The sequence below is a fragment of the Sorex araneus genome, chromosome 5 (assembly GCF_027595985.1).
Source record: "Sorex araneus isolate mSorAra2 chromosome 5, mSorAra2.pri, whole genome shotgun sequence".
Lineage (NCBI taxonomy): Eukaryota > Metazoa > Chordata > Mammalia > Eulipotyphla > Soricidae > Sorex > Sorex araneus.
The window spans coordinates 90741268-90755282 of record NC_073306.1 but is presented as its reverse complement, the minus strand read 5'-3'; the positions used below and the strand labels follow the sequence as shown (position 1 = coordinate 90755282).

The 14015-nt window shown below is 44.8% G+C and overlaps 1 protein-coding gene and 1 pseudogene across 2 annotated transcripts in view; both read right to left on the bottom strand.

Annotated features, from left to right (window-relative positions):
• Positions 1 to 13174, bottom strand: part of WDR47 (WD repeat domain 47) — an 87133-nt gene extending 73959 nt beyond the window's left edge. For both annotated transcript variants that reach the window (XM_004620044.2, XM_004620045.2), the window contains exon 1: positions 12937 to 13174. The gene's annotated coding sequence lies outside the window, so the exon portion shown is untranslated. The remainder of the gene's footprint in view (positions 1 to 12936) is intronic.
• On the bottom strand, positions 6421 to 8440 carry LOC129404974 (ADP/ATP translocase 2-like; annotated as a pseudogene).
• Positions 13175 to 14015: the final 841 nt, after the last annotated feature.

Genomic DNA, 14015 nt, shown 5'->3' with positions numbered 1-14015 from the left:
CTCTCTTAACATTGATAATCACTTCCTTGTAGAATGGTGAGATCCTGGTGTGAATCCGTAATACAGCTCACGGAGGACCCTGATGTACTGAGGTTGAATGCCCTATTTGGCTAGGGCTTCGATGACTGCCTCAATCTCAACAGAATCGAAGGCCTTCTTTAAATTGATGAACATTAGACAGAGGGGCATCTTGAACTCTCGAAAAACCTCAATGAGTTTGGTCACCGTGTGGATATGGTTGATTGTGCTGAATCCTTTTTGGAACCTGCCTTGCTCACTTGGTTGTCCTTCGTCTAGTGTTCTGCCAATCCTATTCAGGATGACTCGAGTGAACAACTTGTAGATGATGGACAACAGGCAGACTGGGCAATAGTTGCCGATGTCGTGGATGTCTCCCTTCTTGTACAACAGGATGGTCCTGCTGGTTTTCCATTGGGATGGAACCTTGCATTCAGACAGGTAGCGTGTGAAGAGCCGAGCCAGTGTATTGACAAGTATTGGTGACAGATTCTTCAGGTGTTCGGTCTGACCTTGTCTGGACCGGGTGCTGTACGCATCTTTACTGGCAAAATGGCGTGTTGGATTTTGGAAGGGAGAATGCTGGGAATGACATATCCATCCTGCAGAATTCGGTATGTGGGCAGGTGGACGTGGCTATCAAAGAGATCCGAGTAGAAGTCATGGATAACCTTTTCCATTGCCCTTCTGGAAGACATAATAGATTCATCAGGATGTCGGAGGGCAGCAATCTTGGTCTTATAGTTGGCAAAGGATAGGCGGGTGTTGTGAATACTTTTCCCAGCTTCTGCCAGATCGGCCAACACTGCTGCTCTTCTCTCTCTGAGGTCTTCCTTTATCGCTTCTCTGCACAGCTTTGCAAGCTCGGATGTTATCTCGTGATTGCCTGAGGCTCGCACCAGACCATGTTGGCAAATGAGCTCGAGAGTTTCTGAAGACAGGCAACTTTTTGTGGCTTTCTCTCTCTGCATTACTCGCACAATCAAGGAGGTGCTGAACAAGTTGATCTTATTCCTCATCAATGTTGTCAATGTCAGCATCTTCCCATATTGCTGCAATAGTGCCAAAGAACTCCCAGTTGGTGGTCATTCTGGAGTTCTCTTCTTATAGTTTGCAGCCCTTTCTCCCTGCTCCATGAAGTAGAATTTTGCACAAAAGAGATGGTGGTCTGTAAAGTAACACGCAACCCGGCTCCACAGTGGTCCAATCCCGTTTGGAATTTTGGGACAACAGCAACATCGGTCAGGCAAAACCGTCAATTGAATATGATGTGGTCAATTTCATTGTGGAGCTATCCACCAGGAGACTCCCATGTCCAGCGTTTAGGTTTGGCCTTCTGGAACTGTGAGTTACCATGGATGGTCTTGGTCAACATGATGAACTCAGACAGTCTCTCACCCTGTTTGTTCCATACTAGGCCATGGGTCCCAATGTGGAGTTCTTTGGGTGATCTTCTAGGTGCTATCTTGGCGTTAAAATCACCAAGAATTACCTTGTAGAATGCATGGTCTTCTTTATAGAACTTCTCCAGCTCCATGCAGAACTTCTCAGTTTCTTCTTCATCGTAGCTGGATGTTGGTGCATAGGTGACGAAGATAGAAACTGCCAGCAATGAGCCACATCTATTCAAACGTAAGCGCCTGATTCGGGTTGTTATTTGAACAAATCAATGCTCATAGCTAAGTTCGTGTTGACAAGGAGACTAACACTGATGCCTCTACTGTCACATGTTCCAAGGAACAGTTCTTCTCCAGTGTCAAAAACAGCATGATGTGATCGATGCCTTCTTGCCTCGGTCAATCCAATGACGTCGTACTTAATCTTCCACGCTTGCACCATCAGGTCCTCGATGGATGCTTCTGATGCCAGCGTACGTGAATTAAAAGTGCAAACAGTCATTTTAGTCCTTCTTTGTTTTGGCAGCCTAGTTCGGCCCTGAGATTTTATCAGCTTCTCCTTGTTCATCCTTATTAACACTGCCATATTAGGGGCTCTTCCAGAGTCAGGGGAATGAGGCCCATTTTTGTTACTGTTTTTGGCATATCAAATACACCATGGGTAGCTTGCCAGGCTCTGCCGTGTGGGGAGGATACTCTCGGTAGCTTGCCAGGCTCTCCTAGAGGGATGGAGGCTTTTAGGGAGGCCTCCAATCACCATTATAGGTGTTCTGATGGTTCACACTACATTTGAACCCCAACAAATATGATGCAGTAATGATGGAAAATGGATAGGAAGTATTTATGATGCGTCTGGAGCATGGTGACAAGTTATGTAGTGGAGGTCGGCTGATGAGGAATTTATCTGGCGCAGGCAGGGTAGGTCTTATGGCTGTGACCCCTGTGTCGCCGGAGATTGGTGGTAGCAGGCAGAGGATCTCTGTTTCCGAGTCCCATTGAGCCTAGAGTCCAAGGTCACAAAGTTCCATATTACCTGGTTCTGTGGAACTTCACTCATTAGTGAGGCTCGGCCTGAGCATCCAAAACAGTGAGCAATCAGCAAGACAATTCACAAAACAATAAATGGCCAATAACTTTCCAAGTAGTTTTTTACTGTTTGTAAAGTGAAATTTATCAGCTACACAGGTGCGGGGGAGGGGGACGGTGAGGGTTGGGTAGGGATATTTACTGTGATTCTTGGTGGTGGAATATGTGCACTGGTGAAGGGATGGGTGTTTGAGCATTGTATAACTGAGACTTAAACCTGAAAGCTTTGTAACTTTCCACATGGTGATTCAATAAAATAAATAAATAAATAAAAATATATATATACATATATATTTTTACAAAAAGGGTACTTAATTTCACTAGAGATTTTAAATTAAGATAAAATCTATGTCTTACTTAGTTATCTACATATTGGTAAAATGGTAGGTTAATGCATTGCTTCTCAACCAGGAACCATATGGCCCACAGTGGACCCCCAGGACCCAAGGAGACCACAGGTGAAAATCACATCAATGAGTGGTCACTGAACAAGACTAGGAGACCAGCTGGTGGGATGAGGGGAGGGAGCAGAAAGAATAAATACAGGAAAGAAACAAGGTCATACAGTCTTTATATATCATCTTAAGAAAGTATACTGAAGTACATTGGGGACTGAAACAATAACTCAAAAGAGCTGGAGTCATGCTTTGCATGAAGGAGTCTTGGGTTTGATCCCTGGGACCATGTGGTTCCCTGAGTACTTCTGTGAGATACCCCAATCAGATAAGACCAAATAATGAATCTAAAAAGAGTACATTGAGACAGACATTTTGAGATATTCTGAAATTTTTATCTATCAAGTATATATGTTCTTTTTTGTGGTGTGTGTGTGTAGTTTTGGAACCACAGAAACAGTGCTCAGGGGACCATATGGGTACCAGGGATCAAACCTAGATCTGCCACATGCAAGGCAATGCTGTACGGTATTGCTCCAGCATCCTCAAATATGTGTGTGTGTGTGTGTTCCTGACACATCGATCTAATGTCTACTGTCAACACCTATCCTTCAAAAATACTTGCAAACATACATGAAGCTATATGTACATGTATGTGTGTGTGTGTATATATATATGTATATATATATATATGTATATATATATATATATATATGGATTTCCCCTGCTACCTGGAAGTAGACCATTCCATCTATTTTGTATGATTTGGTAGGTTCATTTTTGAGTACAAAAACTCAAAAATGTTTCTATATACATATATGGTAACAGCATTTTCGGAACTAAGAAAAGCACCTACCAAGCTACAGAAATAGACACATTCTATTTTTGGATAGTGGAAAAAACCTATGCAAGGATACTCCTTGAGCATGAAACAACTGTATTATGAACAACTTTGTAAGTCACAATGTTTAAATTTAAATATATATATATATTGATTAAAAATAAAAGATGTTCCTTGAAGATATGCCTGTAACAAAAGAAAAATTAGGCATAAACTGCACTCCTGTCAACAGCAGAACTGTTAAATTACAGCAAACCTATACTTACAGAAAACTAAAGCAGCGATATAGATTTATAATATATGTAGATGAATTGTAGCCTAACAATAGAAAGACACCCTCTCCCCGCCCGATGAGGCCCTGAATTGCCCAGCCCGTGAATGGCTCCTGGCTCCTGAAAGGCCATCATCCCAGAGGCACACAAACCAACTTCAGAACCTAGCGGTTTTTGGAAGAAATGCATCTGGACTGAGCATTAAACTATGGCACTGTGCCACCCCGGGTGGGTAAAGGTGTTTGTCCCTTCTGCCTTTTCTCCCCGACGGCATAGTGGCTGCCACCTTTTCTGAGCCTATTGGACAGCCAGGTTGAGAATGCAGTGACTCGACACACAGGGCCTAATGGGATGCGGGGGGGTGGAACCAACCCCTCTTCCCACCCCAACGAGGCCCCTCGTTGCCGCCCAAGAAAAGCTCCTGGCTTCTGAATGGCCATCATCCCAGAGGCACACAAAACAATCTTGGAACCCAGCAGCTTTAGGCAGAAATCCCTCCAGACTTATTACTAAAATATCAGAAATCCAAAATGCTCTTCATATCAGCAATAGAAGACAAATTATCTAATGATGCCTTTCAGCAGGTCTGAATGTTGGGGAAAATTCCAAATAATAATGATGATTGGGGCTGGAGTGATAGCACAGCGGGTAGGGCGTTTGCCTTGCACGCCGCCGACCCGGGTTCGAATCCCAGCATCCCATATGGTCCCCCGAGCACCGCCAGGAGTAATTCCTGAGTGCATGAGCCAGGAGTGACCCCTGTGCATCGCTGGGTGTGACCCAAAAAAGCAAAAAAAAAAAAAAAAAAAAAAAAAACCAAATAATAATGATGGATCTTTTGTCAAAATAGTAAATGTGACCAAAGTGGAGAGAGAGTAAGGTGGAAATCATCTGCCACATAGGCAGGGGGAGGGATGGGATAGGGGATATACTGGGGTTCTTGGTGGTAGAGGGTGGGCACTGGTGAAGGGATGGGTGTTTGATCATTGTATGACTGAGACTTAGACTGGAAAGCTTTATAACTGTTCTCATGGTGATTCAATTAAAAAAAAATAGAAAGGGGGGTGCAGGGGAAAAAAATAGAAAGACACATCACAGAACCAAACAGCTAATCAATAAATATATGCTGACTGAATGTATATAGGTCATTTAACTTTTTTAAAGGGAGGGCATAATTTCTGTGTATAAATAAATAGCTCAGAATGATCTGGAAGATCCGGAGACATAGTACAGCAGTAAAGTGCTTGCCTTGCAAATAGCTGACCCACGTTTTATCCTCAGCACCACATATGGTCCCTAAGCCAAGAGTGATCCCCAGGCATAAAGCCAAGATTAAACCCTGAGCACAGCCAGATGCAGCACTGCTACCACCAGCCCCCCTAAAAAAAATAATAATAATTAAGAAAAGAAAGACCTGGAGAACTATCAAAATGTTTATGTGGCTACCCATGAGGAGAGAAGAATGAGACTATATTAAAACAGTATTCATATTAAAAGGGCTGGAGAGGGAGTACAGCAGGTAAGGTGCTTGCCCTGCACACCACTGACCCAGGTTCAATCACAAGCTCCCATATGGTTCCCTGAGCACTGCCAGAAGTGATCTGTGAGCACAGAACCAGGAGAAAGCCCTGAGTACAGTCACATGTGACTTGCTCTGCAAGAAACAAAAAATAAGAGAAATAATTGTAGCACTGTCGTCCCATTGTTCATCAATTTGCTCGAGTGGGCACCAGTAAAAATAACTATAAAATGAAAAAGTATAGAATTATATCTCAAGCTTTTCTATGTTGTTACTGACAACTAAAGAATCTCTAGATAGGATTAACATTTACAATGCAAAAACTCGGGCACAATTCTAAGATCTTACATTATTTAGCTGGGCTTCATAACAATCTGGAGATAGGCAATTTTATTCCTATTTACATATGAAGACACTCAGCTTTATAAGGTTAAGAGAAAAGTGAGCCAGAGTGATAGTACAGCCAGTAGGATGATTGTCTTGCCCCCAGCTGACCCAGGGTCGATCCCCAGCACGCCATTTGGACCCCAAGCTTCCACCAGGAGTGATCTCTGTGCCCAGAGAAAAAAAGAAACTAGTTTGGTATTTACATTATGGCAAAACATCTATCCCAACAACAGCTGAATACTTAGTGATAGGACACAAATCCTGACACCAATACCCATGTCAACACCACCAAGGAATTTATTTTAAATTTCAGATTTTTTTTACTTCTTCAATTTTTTATTTCTCAGAAGTGACAAAAATTTTAATTAAGGCACCATCACCATCAGGGAAATGGCTTTTTAAAAAAACCAGTTAGATAAGCATTGTTGCTTCCCATTTTCAACAAGTAATTGCCACTGATCAATAGCAAACGAGAAACATCTGTTATATAATAGAGCATGCCTATTTAGAAGGGGGAGAGCAAGAACTTCCTTACTTCATCAAACAGGACAAGCACAAACGCACTCATGCCTCTGAAAACATTGAACCAGATGCCTTTGAGAAAAGTTTTCACAGCTGTATCATGAGAAATCTTCCTCCAGCAGTCACTGGTGCCTGTGTACATTTCAGTTACTCTGCACCCTGACTTCCTTATCACAGGGTAGCAGTGTCAAACCGGTAAGAACTCAATCCATCCACACTGTGACAGGCTGTGCGACCATCCAGTGAGGCAGATGTGAGTATTCCTGGGATCTGGAAGCATTCCCTCTACAGTGTCATAGATATTGAAGTAGGCTGTTCGGTAGATGATACTACTCTGCTCAGACACATTAAAGCCATGGTTCAGGCCCTTAATCCATCAGACTTAGAGATTTTAACCAGGCCATCAACAACGCCTTTGAATTCTCTTTCAGCTCCAGTTTTATTAATATCATCTGCTGGACAGGCTAAAACCAAAAAGGGTACACAGACACAAGGACATAGCCCTGGTGGCACTGCCACATTCCCTGCAAAGCAGCATCAAAATTGGCTCTTAACGTCCACACTACCTAGGAAAATCTGCTTGTACTTATATTGAAGTCCAAGTTGAAGGCCCTATCAAAGCTGAACCCGAGGAGCACTGCATTCCTGGGCCTAGCACTGGACTGTCCAGGCAGCCCAGCAGGCCAAGTGTTGCTGGGAGCACTCTTGAACCCCTGCCTGCCGCCTCCAGAAGGACTACCTAGAAGTCCCAAAACAAGGAACGTAATTATTGCAGGGAACATCTGGGAGCATAACAAAATAAAGGGGCAAAGGAGGCAAAAACCATGTACTTTCAAAATCAGATGACATACAATGTGGAACCAGGGATCAAACCAGAATCAGACACATGCAAGGCAAAAGCCTTAAGTCCTGGGCCCTGGCCCTGGTATCACCTTAACACTTTTTCATCATTTCCCTAGTATCTGGCAAGTAGTACTTGTCAATTCTTCATTACTTCCTTAAACATCTGGGTGCCTAATCTAGTTAGACAAGAAATTGAATAGTTTATGGAAAGGAAAAGGTGTTTCAGGGTGTCTTGTATGACTACTTTTATTCTGTCTCCCTTTGGTCTTTTACAAATTTTCAGTGAAGATATAACTCACAGTAACTGCATTACAGTGGAACTGCCTGCACTCCATTTGGTGCATGTAAGTGGTATGAACTCAGGGCCTTGCACTCACAGGCCAGCACTGTTGCCACTATGTCAAATACAGGTCCTCCAAAATGGGTTTTTTTAGGTCAACAGGTCAGCATGCAGGATCATCTAAGGAAATATACTGAACCAGGAGTCATGAAAGCTTCAAAATATTGAAAAAAAAATTATATAAACATTAAAGACATAGAACAGAGTGGGGCATAGTACAGCAGGTAGGGAACCTTGCATGCGGCCAACCAGATTCAATCCCCAGCACCATATATGGTTCCCTAAACATCACCAAAAATGATCCTGGAGCAGTCAGGAGGAAGCCCTGAGCATTGTGGGTGTAGTTTAAAAAAATAGAAGACACAGAACAGAGTCTTTACTCCATAAACACATATTAATATTCCCTATGCTTTGTTTTTCTGACTTCCTTAGCTTTTATAAATCTAGCACAAAACTGAGTTAACACACAAATTAGTCCACCTTCCAATTTATGACAGAATATTCAAAAGCTTACCCTAGCTTATGATCTGTTATCCTCTACACATATATTTTCAGGGGCCATAATGATAGTACAAAGGTAGAGTGCTTGCCTTGCATGTGGCTGACCCTAGTTCAATCCCTGGAAACCCATATGGTCCTCTGAGTACTTCAATGAGTGATCCTTGAGTGCAGAACCAGCAATAAGCCCTGAGCAATGCTGGGTGTGGCCCAGAAAACAATAACAACAACAAAATGCTTCCAATGACTGAATTTTTTATACAGCCCCCTGTGGTAAGCAATCCCCAAGACTGACCCATCAATCACCCGTTTGTACTTTCATCCTTTCGTAGTTTCCAGTCCTTGACTGCAGACTGGATTTGGCAACTCACTTCTGCTCAGAATATAGAAGGACTGGGAAGTCACTTTCAAGAACTGCAGTATCTGTACTGAGTAGACATGTGCCCTCTCTCAGTCTGCTCACTGAGGGAGCCCAGCTGCCAAGTCATGAGGCAACCTTATGGAAAGAGTGGCAAAGAACTGGGGGAGCCTCTAAGCAACAGTAAGTGAAGAATGGAAACCCTGGGTCTGCCAGCCCACAGGAGCAGAGGCTCATGTCACTGAGTACAGAGTAGTGTCACAAAGCCAGTATTCAGGTGAGATCAGAAGCAGTATCACTCAACAGACTCCTGTGCCCAGATTCCCAGAACCAATGAGATAAATATTTGTTGTTTTTGAGGTAATTTGCTAAACAGAAATAGCTAATACATAACTCCTTCAGTTTTTCACAAGTATAAAAAGACTTGGTTCTGTATAAAAAGGTTGTTTCTGGTTTTACTTTGATTTGAGGGGTGGTTTGGGCCACAATCAGTGATGCTCAGGGGTCACTCCTGGCTCTGCATTCAGGAATCACTCTTGGCAGTGCTCAAGGGACCACATGAGATGCCAGGGATCAAATTCAGGTCAGCAAGGCAAACCTCACCCTCTGTACTATTGCTCAGGCCTCATGATTCTGTTTTGTTTTGTTTTTTTATCTAATAGTGGGCTAAGATATATTTTCTTCTGACTTTTATCTAGTTGTGACATGAGTTATGTAGTCACAGGAACTTTCAATGGTGAAATCACCGATGATGCACATCTTAGACTACAACCCCTTCACTGAGCTATGGTCCAAACCCATCACATGGAGCACTCAGAGGAATGGTGCAGTGTTTGGTAACAAGTTCAAATTTCTGTTGTCTCACGTACATCTGACAATATCCTAGCAGCTCTGTTTTTTAAACCTGGCAGTTACACTGAGATTCCCAGTACTAGCAATTGCCAGCTGCCCAGCAAGCAGGTATGTGTGTAAGTACCACAAAAAGGGACGTGACCCTCAGTGAGCATTGAAACTAATATATATATGTATACATATATATATATCTTTATATATATAAACATTTATATATATATGGAGCACCATGGCTAGGAAGTGCAAGCCTGGTGAGCACAAAAACCATAACTTGTGTGCTTCAACAAGTGTGAGCCCCAGCAATCACTAAAACAAGTGCAAACCACAGTGAGTACCACAGTGAACTATGTAAGCACCACAACTTGATGGGAGAATCCCAATGAGCTTTAAAAAAAAAAATTGTGCACACACCATAGCCAGCCTTATATGCAATCTCAATTATTTTTGGCAATATCAGCACTGAAAGAAAAAGAAGGGGGCAAACATGACACATGTAGGGGCTCTTGTAGTAAGTATAGGTTTTAAGCCAGTATTCAATTCAAAAATTAAGTGTCTTGGGGTCAGAGAGATAGCACAGCAGGTAAGGCGCTTGCCTTTCATACAGATGACCCAAGTTTAATTCCCAGCACCCTGTCCGATCCCCCAAGTCACACCAGGAGTGATTCGGAGCACAAAGCCTAGAATAAGCCCTGAGTACCATTGGTACTCCAAGTACAGAAAGATAAAACGTGCCCCAAATAACCACGCCCAAGAAAAAAAAAAAACAAATAACCACGCCCAAAAACAAAAAACTAGTATGTAATATACAGGCCAGGAATGTAGCTCAGCAGCAAAGCACTTGCCTGGCATGTTTGAGGTCCTATGTTCAATCCCCAGCACTACAATATATTAATGATAATAATATACATAAAATATGGAGTATACTATAAAATAATCTCAAATAAAGTATCATGGAAGTTCAGAGAGTAATGAAGTTTCCAGCTATGAATGGGTTTGGAAGATTGTTAAAATTCTAGTTAAGTGAGGCTGGAATGATAACTACAAGGATAAGGCACTTGCTTTATATATGATGGACCCGAGTTCAATCACCCACACCACTTACAGTTCCCCCGAAAACCTACGAAGAGTGATCCCTAAGCATCAAAGGGAGTGACCCAAAAACAAAAACAAAATTTAAAATACTAGTACGTGGAGATGGGAAGGGAAAAGATACTAAGATTTATCCCATGCATCTACTATGTCAAACCTACAGTGTCAAACGTTCCCACACTTTACCTATGTGATTTTTACAAGTCTCTAATTTCATTTCATGGCTGATTACACTAATGCTGAAAGACACTGGCTACGTGCTTAATGACGAAGAGCAAAAAGTGTTGAAGCAACAGTGGATAACATCTTACTAAAATCCTATAACCTTCCACTACAACATTTCAAATTTTACAAGGGTAAACACAAGAGGAGATAATAAGGATTGAAGTAATCTTGAAGGGCAGGATGTGGCTCGGTAACAGGGCACATGCCTCAAATAATCTTGAGACCAATTCATTATGTCTCTGTGGTTGAGAGGGATATGTCATTCATTAGGTAAGTCTAAGACAATATTTGTTATACTTTTTCTATAAGGTGTGACATCCTTTTGCATTCTATTATAAAAACAGTATTTTGTTGAAATTTTCAAGCAAAATTAATGACAATTCCTTGATTGTGGGCCATGACATGACCACAGATTTTTCTTGGAACACTACAACTTATCTTCAAATAGTACAAATATCCCTATTTGAAAAACAAAGATCAAGGAAGCTAAAGTATTTCTTGATTACTGAAGAACAGTGATCCACATAAAGGATTATTAAATACCAAATAAAGACTGGAGAGATAGTAGTGGGTAGGGCATTTGCCTTGTACCTAACCAGCCCAGGTTCTATCCCTAGCATCCCATATGGTCCCCTGAACAATGTCAGGAGTAATTCCTAAGTGCAGAGCCAGGGGTAACCCATAGCTAGGTGTGGTCCAAAAACAAAAAACAAAATCCATTCATATACAAAAAAAGGTTTCATAGCAGATACTATACCCATTTTCCAGATCTAGAAATTAAAATCTAGATAGTAGGGTTAAGTAGTTCTTCCAAGATTGTAATCAACAGCAAAGGAAAACAAATCCAGACAAATATGACCTCCACCTTACTGATCTACTAAAGAAAAGTGAATAACTAACTGAAGCATTATCAAGCATATCACAGACTGCTTGTCCACTCAGTAACCAAGAAAGTAGAGTGCATAAACAACAAAAAAGGCAGAACACAATTACATAAATAGGAACATAAGACAGCACCCCTGTTCTAATAAATTCCTGGTGCTTTTCTTTTTAAGAAAAGAATTAGTAAGCGAAGGATGGAAGAAAAACAGATTAAAATCCCTTCTCTCTCTCTCTCTCTCTCTCTCTCTCTCTCTCTCTCTCTCCTTCTCTGTCACACACAGAGTGATATATCTATAAGACTTAAAATCTTAAAATCAAATATTTTGGTTTATTTATCAAAGAGTTTATATTACATCTTAATTGTTTGTCTTTTCTGTCACTGTGTGATTTTCTGTTTTATCTGTATGGAAGCAACCTATGTCCTAAAACCCAATGTAAAATTATTCATCATCACATCTTTTTCTCCCCTACATGAGACCTCAAGAACATGCCGTATAAATGAAAATGGTCTCTTCGGCATTTCTCCCTTCTGGTAAAAATCCTAATGTAACACATGCCAACACCAGAGACCAAAAAATGTACACGCGCGCGCGCGCGCACACACACACACACACACACACACACACACACACACGGTGGCAATGAAAAAATATATAGCCTATTTAAAAAAAAAAAAAAAAAAAGACCAGCACGCTCATTTCTGTGCCATTAACTTTTGAAGCATTCCGTGAAGTCTTACAACAAAGGGAGGGAAATAAGTGCGAGTATCACAACCTATGAATCTGGGTGGAACAAAGACTTCTCTGATCGTGCCAAGAGAATCAAGTTGCCAAAAAACGTTCCGCTCTAGGACCCTGCCAGAAGGGAGCTCGCACGCCGGGTCTCGGGACAGGGGGATCCGAGGCTCGTCCACCCCGTCCCCACCCTCTCCGCCCAACCCCCCTCACCTTCTCGCCCAAACCGAGCGGCGTCCCGCCACTCCCGCGGCGCCACGCCCGCGCCCTCCGCCCGGGATCCGGATCCCACGGGCGACCCCTGGGGCCCGGCTCGGCTCCCGAGCGTCCCCGCGGCCGTGGGAGAGAGGACGGGCGCGCCGGCGCCCAGTCCCGCAGCTCGGGGCTCGGCCGGCCGGCCGGGGCGTGCCCTCCGCGCGGCGGCTCCGCAGACCCGCGGGGCGGCCCGGCCCGGACCCCGGGCGCCGAGCGGGAGGCGTGATCCCGGCGCCGGGGCCTCGGGTCGCGCGGCCGGCGGCGCCGGGGTCCGCGTCCGGCCTCCGCCGCAACCCGTGCCCTGACCCGGCAGCGCCGCGGACACCGCCCCGGGGGGCGCCCAGCCGGGCCGGGCGGTGACAGGTGGCGACCAGTGACCATGGCAACTCGAGGCGAGCTGCCCCCGCCGCCCGCGTCGCTCACCTGAGGGCTCCGGGGCAAGCCCGGAGGAAGCGGCGGCGGCGGCGGCGGCGGAGTACGGCCGTCTGGGCCCGGGCTCGGCGCGGGAGCGTGAAGGCGGCGGGCTGGGGCTGGGCGTCGGTCCTCCGTGCGGCCGCCCGCGCGTCAGTCCATCGCCTCGTCGGTCCGTCCTTCGGCGCGTCTGCCCCTCCCGGGCCCGAGAAGCTCAGCCCAGCCTCCCGCACACTGCGGTTGTCAAGCGGGGCCGGCGCTCCGCGCGCCGCAGCCAATCACGGCGCTGCCCCGAGGCGCTCGAGGACCCCGCCGCGAGGGGCGGCCAGACAGGTGCCTGCGCCGAAGGACGCGCCGGCCCAGGGCTGCGGGGGCCGCGGGCGGGGTCGGGCTGCGGCCCGCGGTCCCGGAGCCGGCTCGGGTGGGCGCGGCGCTCGCGTGAGTCCGGCAGCCGGGACGCGGACCCGTAGCCGGCCGGTGACCCTGCGTCCCGAAATAGCGCCGAAGGGCTTGTCGCCTCGGCGTGGACCAGCCCCTGCTCACTGGAATGCACTCCTGAGATTCCTCTCCCCGATTATTTATCAATCAGGATAGATATTGCGTCCCACCCCCCACCCTCTCTTTCTGCTCGTCGCCAGGCCCCTTATCCACCCAGAAAATTCCAGCGGCTTGTTTCCCACATCTTGCTTTCTCGTTTTTGATATTCATGTGTCTTGATAAGATTTTGGCGATTACTGATTTAACTAGTTCACAGTCTTCTAATGCCCTTTTGGGGTGTAAGGCCCTGGGCATTAACATACTTGACAGGTTATCGCATGCTGCAGTGTTCCCCCAAATAGACTAGCTTCTCAATTGAGCTAAAGGGCGTGTTCAGAGTCTCTTAACTCCTTAGAGCCAAGGTGGAAGAAAGAGAGCAGCCAACCTGAACCTCATCCTCACAGCCCAGGAAGGCCAGAGTGAACCAATGTAGGGGAAATGAGCTCAGAATCTGGCAAGAATAAACATCGAAAGCAGTGCTCCGAAGTAAGAATTTGACCCCAGTAAAGCTAAAAGAAGTAGCTTCACATGCAGAAATTCAGGCTTTGCATGCA